The 12,886-nt window shown below is 38.2% G+C and overlaps 1 protein-coding gene and 1 pseudogene across 1 annotated transcript in view; one reads left to right on the top strand and one right to left on the bottom strand.

Annotated features, from left to right (window-relative positions):
- Window positions 1-12,886, top strand: part of EYS (eyes shut homolog) — a 1,734,738-nt gene that overhangs the window by 966,150 nt on the left and 755,702 nt on the right. The window lies entirely within an intron of this gene.
- Window positions 2,126-5,004, bottom strand: LOC133102635 (NADH dehydrogenase [ubiquinone] 1 beta subcomplex subunit 6-like; annotated as a pseudogene).

The raw sequence follows: 12,886 nt of genomic DNA, 5'->3' as shown, positions 1-12,886 counted from the left end.
GAAATGATATCTTATTGATCCATTCTGAGAAGGTAGCAAAGACCTGCCTAGAGAATAACCTAGAAAAAAGTTGTAAATTCTGGAAAAAAAGCAGGAGAATAGCAGCTGAGGTCACAGTGCTTAATCTAAAGATACTAGTAAGGAAATTAACTCTTTTTCCCTGAAGACCCAGTGGAGTCCCTCTAGTACTGATGAGAAGAGAGGCTTGGAGGAGAGCCAGGGTAGCAATTGAACAGAGACGCTTTACATCACTGATCACCTAAGCCTGAATGTGATGTAATGTAATCCACAGAAACAAAAGCCCTTTGGGGTCCTCAATAACTTTTAACAGCATAAGAAAGTTCTGAGATCAACAGGATTGAAAGCCACTGGTCTGTGGTATTAAATCTTCTAAAAATACAGCAACAAATTGAGCCCAAGCCTACAGAAAACGCATAAAGAGAGAAGACATCACGCCAGTAACATCATTTTAGGGCTTGAATGAAAATTAGAGCTTATTCGTCTATACAGAACTCATTTAGGGATGAGGAAACTGAGACCTAAGGTGTGAACAACTACCTAGAATTTTACATTGGAAAAAGCACCCATTGTTCTTGACCCTAAAGCAGTGCTCTTTCAGTTATTCTACATTGCTTTATTTAAAATGTATATTTTTTATTTAGCTTTAAATCGGCAATATTACATTGTTTTAATCAATATGAGTGACTAAAGGCAAGAATTTTCTTTATTTTTGTAACATTTCACAGTTTTCTCAGATATATACTTCTTTCTTTCATTTACAAAAATATTTTAAAAAGCAAGATAGAACACATTTTTTTTGTTATACACCCAGTTTCATTAAGTTGCCACTAGTTACGCCTCTGCTAACATTATAACATATGGATGGACATTCAGAATGTTAGACACCGAAACTACTAGAGTAGTAGTAAGCATAATCCAACCAGTAGAAAGCATAATCTAACCAGTAGTAAGCATAATCTAACCATAATCTAATCTTCAGTAAGGCTAGAAAAACACCAATCTTATTCAGGAATGGTTTCAAGTGTGAAAAGCCCTTCACATTCCTTTACCACTTTATGTAAAGATGAGTCCTTTCCTTCTGGTCTCTTTATTTGTGGTAGCAGCTCTTCATTATTTTTTTAAAAAAGCAAAACAAAACAAAGCAAGCTCATTGTTATAGAAACCTGACCCCAATAAAATTCTGTAGAGAATTGACCAGTAAATTTTTTTTCTAAATTTGGAGATAAAGGAAAGAATGGGATCCCTTCCCTCCCTGAGTTTCTATGTATTTGTTGACCTCACTTGAGTCTCCACGTTTTAGAATCATTTAGTCCAACCCTTACCCAGTTGATTTTCATCTCTAAGAAGCAAGATGTTTTCAATTTGAAAAAACAAAAACAAAAAAACTATGATATAGACAGTTTCTTATTATGGTCTTCATATGGAAATCAAACTTCACTCCCCTCTCCAACTTCACCAGAAACTTCCTTGTATGATAAGACGGTCTCTTCTACGTTGTGTGTGTGTGTTTATGGGATGGAAAATTTGAACAATTAGATAGACAGAATTTTTATGAAGGTTATTTTGAAGTGTTGAAACTATTGCTTCTCACTGGTATATGATAGATCTATGAAGACTTCAGTTTCTCCTCTCATCAGTTTTTACTCAAATATTTCCCTTAAATAACATAATTTTCTATTATGTTTCTCATTTAAAACATCTTGTATAGGAAGATTCACGTCCAAATATTTTTTGGTAAGAAGATAAGTCGTCACTTTGTTTACCAGTACCAGTTTATCATTTAAAGAAGGTTTAATTTAATTGAACTTTCTGTAATACTACTTGAATTAGAGAACTTTAATAAAATTCTAAAGGTCTTTCATGTTCAAGAGAAAGAACCTAGTCTTAATGGGATTGCCTTCACAACTAATGTACTAGCTATGAATTCAGCCTTGAACTTTCTATGTGAAGTGAGGTTGGGATCACAGGAGAAGAGGGGGCGCTTTTTTTTTTTTAATCTGAGTAAACTTTATTAAAGTTACTTTTCCAGAAAATATATTCAGTAAGTGTGGTAATGTAGCAACAAACTTGGGCTCAAACACCTTTGAAATTTTAAAAGTAATCTTCAATGATGTTGATCAGGAAATTCTTTCATTGGTGGGATTACTTCCCCATTTTCCAGAATTGTATCACCTAGAAATATTCTTGGCTTCCTTTCAGCGATGGCATATGGTTTTGTATTCACATGGTATTTGAGATAATAATGAATAATCCAGACAGAGGCCAGTACATGAGTAAAAGCAAAGATGCTGTGTGGGTACGTCTTATAGATCACGTTCTTCCAGGGGGCCCCGTCCTGCAAAAACTTATTCCAGAATTGCTTCATAGGTCACACCCTCCGCCGGGGCAGCACCGGTTCACCCAGCGGCTCAGCTCCTGATCCTTCAGCCGTCGCCTTCGCAGCTCTCGCAGCTGCTGCGGCCGCAGTTTCTCATGGGGCGTACACCCCGTCGCTGTTGATACCAAGGCAGTAGGATACGGCGCGTCCCCGAGCTAGTGTCTTATCACACTAGCTCCCGCTCTACAAAGTGACCTTGCAGGACACCAGGGAGCAGCGCGCCGTTATAGAGGAGGTGCTTTTATCGAAGCTGAATGTAATTTCCATGTTATGTCCAGGTTTCACAGGTTTATAAAAAAGGGGATATTTAAACACATAACAATAAAATTATAAAGTATAGTAGAATCTGTGAAATAATGAACAAAGTTAAGTATTATATTCCTAACTCTATTTGCAGAAATTAAATGAATAGCTTCTTATTCATTGTGTCCAAATTTTTTTTTAATTTATTTATTTATTTATTTATTTATGGCTGCGTTGGGTCTTCGTTTCTGTGCGAGGGCTTTCTCTAGTTGTGGCAAGCAGGGTCCACTCTTCATCGTGGTGCGCGGGCCTCTCACTGTCGTGGCCTCTCTTGTTGCGGAGCACAGGCTCCAGACGCGCAGGCTCAGTAGTTGTGGCTCACGGGCCTACTTGCTCCGCGGCATGTGGGATCTTCCCAGACCAGGGCTCGAACCCGTGTCCCCTGCATTAGCAGGCAGATTCTCAACCACTGCGCCACCAGGGAAGCCCGTCCAAATATTTTTGTATCTTTAGTATGCTTATTCCAATGGAGTCAGAAAGCAAACTGGGGTGAGGCAGGGGTACCATCTTGCTTCAATCGCCTACTCCAGTTTCAGCTTGTAGCCTAGGATACTTCTCTCCTTACAAGTTGGTGGACAGCATAAGGAATACTCTTTCCACAGCTTTCACTTCATTGTCCATACTGTTGCTTTTTCCTCCACATGGGTAGGTAAAATTGATCGGAATCTGGCATTCATTGGTATGAATTAGCTTTCATTCTGTATGGTACAGGTCAATGCTTACACATGTCATGCATGCACCCAGCCATCCTTGTTTTTTCTCTTGGACATGACAATCTTCACATACAACAGCCCTTGTGCCCCTAGTCTCCAGGCAGGAGGACTTTCCGGGCAAGTTATACTCCCAGGCAGGCTGCATGGCAGGGATGAGATGAATTTGGGGGTGAGACACTATTTTACAGCTTCTCTACCTTCAACTTGAAGGTAAGTAGAATGCATTGAGCCTGGTTATCATGAATTAAAGGTGGGAGGTCAGAGATATGGCTGTGATCTCCAGTAATGTTATCTGGCTTTGTCTGGAAACCTAGCACTGTAAAAGAGCCTATACTTGGATGTCTTTTTTTCTATTGAGATTCCACTAGTGTTTAATAAAGACTGAAGGTAAGAGGAATATGTGATTGGATCCCTAATATCTAACCAAATTCGAGAGAAGACCAATTTTAAAAATCAGTTAAAATTTAAATAACTATTAAGTGATATAGAAGTCTAATTTGTTCAGAGTAAAATGTGTCCATGGTATTTTAAAACATATCATAATCAGAAGTTATTTTGGTTTTGAAAATCTGACAGCATACAGTTTTCTCTTTGCCTAGAGTAACAGGAAAATAAACAATAGAACTAATATTTCCAATTTATATCTAGTGAACTTTTTGATGTATAGAATAGCATTATATGTGCATTGATTCTTGGTCTATTTTGACTTTAAAGGAAAGAAAATAGGAATTTTCCTTTCCAATATGTAGTTGATATTAAGGTTTCTTCAGTTAACTCATTTGTGTTTTAGAAAGCCTAATTATTGTGAGACTTGATACAAAGCAGTCAATATACTTGCTGTCCTGTGTGGTCTGAGCAGTATTAAATGGGTTTCTAGTAAATTACTGCTCATCAAACACAGATGTCATTGTGGGTCTGGCGTTTCAGAGCTTCCATATTGCCAATCTGGAAAAACAACACTAACTTCTTCATATAAGAGTTAAATAATGAAAGGACAAGAGGAAGGGAAATATGATTTTAAAAACCATAAACTCAATCTTTCCAGTTCAAATCAATTGTGAGGTGACGTCATGTGTGTTTAGGGCGGTATTGCTAAATCACGTGGATTTAGGAAGCCAATGTTTGATCCTGTGACTTTAAATATATACAAGATCCTGTCACCAAAACCATATCTTCCCTGTTAGATTTCAGCCTCATAAATACTTTGGGAATGAGGAGAAATAATTTTTAAAAAGTGGCAAATCCCCACTTAGGTTATCCTAAGCGAGACCAATTCAGTAATGAAATAAAATTATTAAAGTAATCAGGACATTGCCCACTTTGTTTTAAAACATCTTAAAAATAGAGGTTAGCTTCATGGTGACAGAAGACAGTCCCCTCGTATCTCCTTTTCCATCTACAACCAGTAGAATGGAAACAACTCTGCGCAACACACCAGGATGCTGAGGAGGCCACGCATCTGTTCATCTGAAGGTGAGTGGCCTGGAATGTAGAAGAGGCGGTGCCCGCTGGGCCTCGATCCTGGCCCCCTGGCCGCAGCGCCGGATCCCCAAACCCCAAAGACTTGCTATCAGAAGGGAAGAGGCACATGCGACTCTGGCCTCCAGGACCCAGTGCCCATGGCCATGGGGACCTGGGCAGCAGCAGCAGGACCACAACCCTGGTCCCTCTCGCCGGGGTGGCACCTGTGACTGTGGACCACCATTGCAGTGGTGGTGCTGGAGAAGGAGACCCTGAACACAGCGGAGGCCCGTGCTATTCCAGCACACCCAGGGGTGATGCTGGAGACAGCAGTGTCACCAGGAGAAGCAAGACACCAGGAACCCTGGAGGCACAAGCAGTGATGATGAGGGCACCAGAGACACCTCGGGCAGAGGTGACCAAGGGTGGACTGTGTTGATTCTCAAATAGAACCAGAGGAAGCGCAGGGAAGAGAAACTGAAAACGTGTGCTACAGTGCCACCTACTGATACACAAAAGAAAGGCCTCTCATTACCAACCTGCTGAACTGCTTAAATCAAAGTTTAAAAAGCATTACCTAAAAGAAAGGTGTTCACTACTTCAGATGTACAAGAAGAGGAGCAACTAAATAAGCATCACACAAAAAGCATGATAACATGGTAACACAAGAAGAGAATGACAATTCTCCAGGAGCCAAAATTAAAGTCACAGAAGATTGTGATCTGATAGATAATTCAAAATAGCTGTCATGAAGGAACTCAGTGAGCTACAAGAAAGCTCAGAAAGACAGTTTAATGAGCTCAGGAATAAAATTAATGAACAGAAGGAATACTCTACCAAAGAGAGTGAAACTCTAAAAAAGAACCAGACAGAAATTCTGGAACTGAAGAATTCAGAAAACAAGACAAGAATGCATTAGAAAACATTGGCAATAGAGCAGACCATATGGAAGAGAGAATTAATGAGCTTGAAGATAGAAATCTAGAAATGATACAGGGAGAAGAGGAAAGAGAACCAAGATTCTTTGTTAAAATGAAAAAAATTATTTGAGAACCACCCAACTCTATTAGGAAAGGCAACCTTAAGGCAATGGGTATCCCAGAAGAAAAGAGAGAGGGAGAAGGAAGCAAAGATTTATTTAAAGAAATAATAGCTGAGAACATCCCAAACCTAGGAAGGAACTAGATATACAAGCTAGCTCCATGAAGCTAAGAGAACACCTAATTACCTCAATGCAAAAAGATCTTTTTCAAGACACACTATATTAAACCTGTCAGAAGGCTATGATAAAGAATTTTAAAAGCAGCCAGGAAAAAAAGGACAGTAACCTACAAAGGACCCCCATATCAGACAATCAACAGACTTCTCAGCAGAAACCCTACAGGCCAGGAGAGAATGGAATGACATTCTCAAAATATTGAAAGACAAAAACTATCAGCCAAGAATACTCTCCAGCAAAGTTACCCTTCAGATATGAATGAAAAATAAAGACCTTCTAGGACAAACAAAAGCTGAGAGAGAGCATTACCACTAGACCTGCTCTACAGGAAATGTTGAAAGGAGCTCTTCTACCTGAAATGAAAAGGCAAAAATACACAAAACTTTGAGTAAGCTGATAAATAGACATTCAGAATGAGAAAACTGCAATTCTATATCAGAATAGATTGTTAAACATTTAATTATAGGAGGATAAAGATTGAAGGGGAAAAAAGCAGTGAAATTAATTATAGGTACGTCAATTTGGTAATGAACTTACAACATTAAAAAAAGGTAATTTGAGACAAAAAAAACATAAAAAAAGGAAGAGGAAAAGTAGGCAGCCCATACAGGCAAATGAAGATAAGATGCTATCAGCAGAAAATGGATGATTTTATCTATGTGATTTTTTTATACAAACCTCATGGTAACCACAAAACATAAATCTAGAGTAGAGATGCAAAACATAAAAAAGCGACTGAGAAAACATCATAATAAACACCAACCCACGTGGCAGACAGAAACACAAGGAATAAGAAACATTGGCGATATAGAGCAACGAGAAAACAGAAGATTGAATGCCAGTACTAAGTTCTCATCTATCAGTAATCACCCTAAATATAAATGGAGTGAATTCACCAATCAAAAGATACAGAGTGGCTGGATGGATTAAAAACACAAGACTGACTGTATGCTGCCTTCAGGAGACTCACCTCAGCCCTAAAGACAAACATAGACTCCAGGTGAAGGGATGGGAAATGATACTCCAAGCAAATGGCAGCTGCACAAAAACACATGGAACCATACTCATGTCAGACAAAATAGACTTCAAGTCAAAAGAAGTAACAAGAGAAAGATGGACATTATATGATAAAAGGGACAATCTATCAAGAAAACATAACATTTATTAATAAATATGCACCTAACATAGGAGCACCAAAATATCTAAAACAATTATTAACAGACCTAAAGGAAGAAAATGACAACACAATAATAGTAGGGGATTCATCTCTCCACTTACATCCGTGGATAGATCATCCAGAAAGCAAACAAGGCAACAGTGGCCTTAAATGAAACGTTAGACCGGATGGATTTGATAGATCAGTACAGAACGTTCCATCCAAATGCAACAGAATACACATTCTCCTCAAGTGCCCATGGAATATTCTCAAGGATAGACCATATGTTGGGACACAAAACAAGTCTCAAGAAATTTAGGAAGTTTGAAATTACAATATCTTTTAAAATCAAAGTGGTATGGAAGTAGAAGTCAACTGCAAGGAGAAAGCTGGAAATATGTGAGGACTAAACCACATGCTACTGAACAACTATGGGGTCAACAAAGAAATCAAAGGAGAAATCAAAAATACCTAAAGACAAATGAAAACGAAAATAAAACATATCAAAATCTATGGGTTGCAGCAAAACAGTACTGAGTGTCCTTTGCCTGCTTTAAGAACATTGTGAAGTCCTCTTGGTCCAAGAGTGAAAGTGATACTCTTTAGCTCAGTATCTCAAGTCCCTTATGACCTACTCAGTGAGAGCTGTCCATTCTCAACTCCCGAATTTCTTTCTTACCCTCATATGTCTTTTCTGCTTACCTTTCACGTCTGCACTTTTGCAAATCTTATCTCTGCCCCTAAGACCTTTTCCTGTTCTTCTGCCTACAAATGTTTATTCATGATTGAGCACCATGTCAAATGTCACCTCTTCTTATGGAGACCTCTTCCCAAGTCTCCCAAAAAGTAGACCTCAGTGCTCTCACAGGCCTTCATAGCCTCGGTCTGTCTTGCTGGCTAACAGTGAGCATTCTGGGAGCACTACTGAATACCTGGCATCCAGCACAGTCTCTGACCCCCAGAGTAGTCAGTCAATATTTCTTTGATAAATAAATGAACAAAAAGTGTACTGCAATTTTTGAAGAAATATCTTGTTTCTTCATGCTAATTTCTAGCAAAACATTGCTATTTGGTTCCCTACACTGGAGCCATTCAGCATTATAATTGTCATTGATGAAACTTCCTAAAATGTAAGAGTAATTTTCAAATATCTTAATTTTATAAAAGTCCTCTAAAACTTGAGAAAATAACTATAAAATCAAGAATGATAATAATGCTGAAGACTGAGATAATTAATTTCAAGAATGTGGCTTTTCAGAGACCTAGCTGGATATAAAGACACAACTTGGCATATGTGAGGAGGGGATAGATACTAAGGACCATGACTAGGGTTGTGATGATTCAGAGCCAAGGTAATTCTCTAGCTTGAGGGGCTATATGTCCTCTGTACCCCATGTTTCTGTTTCAGGACAAGTGTTTGGTGGCCAAACAAACAGTTGGACATGAATTACAAGAGTTAGAAAGCCAAATTGGTGGCCTTGACCCCAAATACCTGGCTGGGGGAGTTACCTGTAAGCCCAGTGAACTCTTTCTGAGAAACTCTTATTAACAGTCATTGGAACACTTAGATTCCATAGAAACAGTTTTATAAAAGCTTAAAAACAAGATTTTTCTCAAGAAGCATCATCAGGTTCACACAAGAATGAGTAATCCTTGATTCAGACCCCCTAGAGTTTTATAACATAAAACTTTGAAAGGATGATTTGACCTGGATTTTTTTTTTCTTCAAATCAAGCCAGTTTCCTCAGCCTTAGAAAACACATCCCAAAGACTATCTGTCTTTGAAGTGCTTAGTGTTCCTGCCAGGAGAATTTAACTGCAAAATGTTTTTACAAGTACCTGAAGAAATTGGCTCACTTTGTAAAATTATTTCACATTGGCTATTGAATTAAGTAAAATACCTAACAAAGGAAAAATAACAGTTTTGACAGAACATATATGTTTTATTTTGACAGAATGAAATATCTTAAATGAATTTTTAAGTTTCTGATAATAAAATATCAGCAATCCAAAGGACATATTTATGTTCTGACCTATTGTAGCAAGAGGAAGGATGTGAAGTTCATCTAAAAGCAGTAACAGACCATTGAGAGCTTACATTGCAGCTCAGATTTATGTCATGAGAAATCAGGCTTTGGTCTACTGTAAGAATAGTCCTGCCTACCTTTGTTCTTGCAATAATTTAAGATTCCTGTGGTGCAGAAATATCACAGATCTACTTTAAGCTTATTTAGTTTTAACCAAATTGGATTTTTTTCATCGTTTCAAAGACTGTTAATGGATCAATTAATGTTACAATTTTCCTGCTGGAATTCTGCACAGGTTGAAAGAAAGCCGTCAATAGCAGGGACCATTTTACCTGAAGTTGATTTACTCCTAATGTAAGACTTAAACATGCACTGTCTTTTAAGAAAAAGAGATATATAAATAAAAGACGGGTATTTTGAAAATTAGTGAATTGTTAATATGGGTACTGTTTGGTATAGTTTAGAAGCAAACAAACAAACAAACATTCCACTATGCTACTCATTATTTTCTTGGAAAACAATGCACTCAATCATAAGATATCAGTGTCTGGGTTTTTCTAAATTTCCAAGCAATGAATGAATAAATAAAAAGTTAAAATCTAGAATTTAATCTAGAATTTAAGATGGGAAAAAAATTAGCTTTTGTTTTTGACATTGTCCTAAAATAATGAGAAATAAGGTCTACTTAAGCAAGCCACATAAAAAGAAATGCTGCCCATGTCAGTCTGTTATTTTAGCAACCTTAGTAAGCAAATTGAAGCTCTGCACAGTTAATGTAATCATTGTTATGTAATCAATAATGAAAATAGCCAAAACACTGACTAAACCTTGCCATGGCCAATTCAGTCCCATCATCTTGACACAATCACGTTGGTTTTCCAAAACAGTTTTCTTTCTGGTCGATGCTCTGAGAATGTAAAATAATCCATTTAAGGCTCTTGCAGTAACAATCCAACTCACTCTGCCTTTGACTTAAAAATATTTATGCATCTTCCACTAACTCACTCCTAGGAGAAACTCACTTCTGTAAACAACAATCTGGGGCTAATCAATATAATAAACAACATCACGGTCCACTCGTGATACACATGATGAAGATATTTCAACAACCATTGGTACTTAGTTGACAAAGTTCAACTTTGCCATGTCTAGGCAATTCCTTTTCTGAGAAATGCACATTGTTTGAATGTGTGATTAAACCTTTTAAAATCAGGGCATTTGATTAGCAAGGAAAAATAAAATCATTCCAATACAAATTCTAAGCCTATCTTTAAAGCTGCAAAAATTAACCAAGGCATGGATGCTAGCTTAAACGCAGCTTCATATTTATAACTTGGAGATTTTGTTGTACCTGGAGCATATGTAAATTTGTTGTTGCTAGGGATTTATCAAAGAGTAAATAGGTAAGTGCTACGATGGAGGAAAATTGTGGTCCCTCAAAATTAATAATATTTTGCAAGTGTCCTATTAAAAGAGACCTAGAGCATTTATTTTAATGAATTTATGTAATATAAACCATTTGGGATATAAATTCAAAATTATTGAACTACTGGATTTATATAATATGGGTAACAAGTATATCACTGACAATTACAAATAAGGTGAACCTTAAAATATATATATAATTTTGGGATTGATTTTTATTACTTGAGACCTTAGCAGTTGTCATTAATAATTTTGGAAGAATTAGTATGGTGGTCATTGTGTGCTTCCCAGATCCCCCTTCAGGAATAAAAATCAGACTTCTACAGCTGCTGCAAGTGCTACTACAAAAAGGCTTCAGCTCTCAGGTTCCCACAGGTATGGCAGAGCTGCGTCAGCCAAGGTCAGGTCTCAGTCCCAGGGCAACACTCATTCACTGAAGTCTTTATTTGTCAACACCCCTTCCTTTCTAATGTTTGTACAAAGTCATCATAGATAGACTGACCCAGTCCTCTAGTCCAAGTGGGTATGATTCTGAAGTGTTATTCCAGCTTCAGAATTTCCCATATTTTTGGCAGGGGCTTCCACTGAGACCACATAATGGCTCAACTTTTTTCCCTTTGTTTAGTCTTACTTGCCTTTGGAAGGTAGAACTATCACCCCCTAATAAACCTTCTGTAGAACCATCTCCTTATAGAGTCTGCTTCCCAGGCAACCCAACCTGTGAGACACAGATATTAAGGCCAGAAAAAATTATAAAGCCCTTTTCCAATTCTGTAGCTACCTAATGTATTTCTGTACAGAAGAGTTAGGCTTAAAATATTAATATTATTGGTTATAAGAATGTGTAAAGTAACACAAGAATAGTTCAAATAATAAGATTAACATGTTCAGAATACTACTATCATAAAAACACTAGATAATATTTCTTTTATTCCACATCCTTATCTCAACCCTTCTTCCAAGGTCAAGCTGTGTCTCTGTGATACATGACCTATCTATACTCTACAATTCTACCCAGGTGTCAGTTTACTTTTCACCTGTTGGCTGCAATCAGTAGAATTCTGATACTCATAAATGGAAAGGCAGTCTACCATCCTCTATTGACTGCTCATTGTCTTTAAAGGAAATGGATTGATTTTGGTGTGCGTATGAGTAGTGTATGTGTTCTATATCTTATTCATAAATTTTCTTGACAGATGTTAAAAATAAAACTTGAGAACTTCTGCTGCCAGTGTCCTTGTCCTCACGGTGAGCCACAGCCAGCCCCCGCCCCTGCAGGAGACCCTCCAACAGTAGCAGGGAGAGACACCTTCAAGATGGCAGAGGAGTACGACGTGGAGATCAACTTCCTCCCCACAAATACATCAGAAATACATCTACATGTGGAACAACTCCTACAGAACACCTACTGAACGCTGGCAGAAGACCTCAGACCTCCTAAAAGTTTTTCTTTTTTTCTCCCTTTTCTTCTGAGCTGTGTGGCTGACAGGGTCTTATGTTCTGGCCAGGTGTCAGGCCTGTGCCTCTGAGGTGGGAGAGCCAAGTTCAGGACACTGGTCCACCAGAGACCTCCCAGCTCCACATAATATCAAATGGTGAAAGCTCTCCCAGAGATCTCCATCTCAATGCTAAGACCCAGCTCCAGTCAATGACCAGCAAGCTACAGTGCTGGACACCCTATGCCAAACAACTAGCAAGACAGGAACACAACCTCATCCATTAACTGAGAGGCTGCCTAAAATCATAATAAGGTCACAGACACCCTAAAACACACTACCAGACGTGGTCCTGCCCACCAGAAAGACAAGATCCAGCCTCATCCACCAGAACATAGGCACCAGTCCCCTCCACTAGGAAACCTACACAACCCTCTGAACCAACCTTAGCCACTGGGGGCAGACACCAAAAACAAAAGGAACTATGAACCTGCAGCCTGAAAAAAGGAGACCCCAAACCCAGTAAGTTAAGCAAAATGGGAAGACACAGAAATGCAAAGCAGGTGAAGAAGCAAAGTAAAAACACACCAGACCAAACAAATGAAGAGGAAATAGGCAGTCTACCTGAAAAAGAATTTAAAGAAATGATAGTAAAGATGATCCAAAATCTTGGAAATAGAATGGAGAAAATACAAGAAATGTTAACAAGGACCCAGAAGAACTGAAGAGCAAACAAACCATGATGAAC

This window comes from Eubalaena glacialis, chromosome 12 (genome assembly GCF_028564815.1).
Source record: "Eubalaena glacialis isolate mEubGla1 chromosome 12, mEubGla1.1.hap2.+ XY, whole genome shotgun sequence".
Lineage (NCBI taxonomy): Eukaryota > Metazoa > Chordata > Mammalia > Artiodactyla > Balaenidae > Eubalaena > Eubalaena glacialis.
Note: the sequence above shows the minus strand (reverse complement) of the source record. Positions and strands in the feature narration are given on the sequence as shown.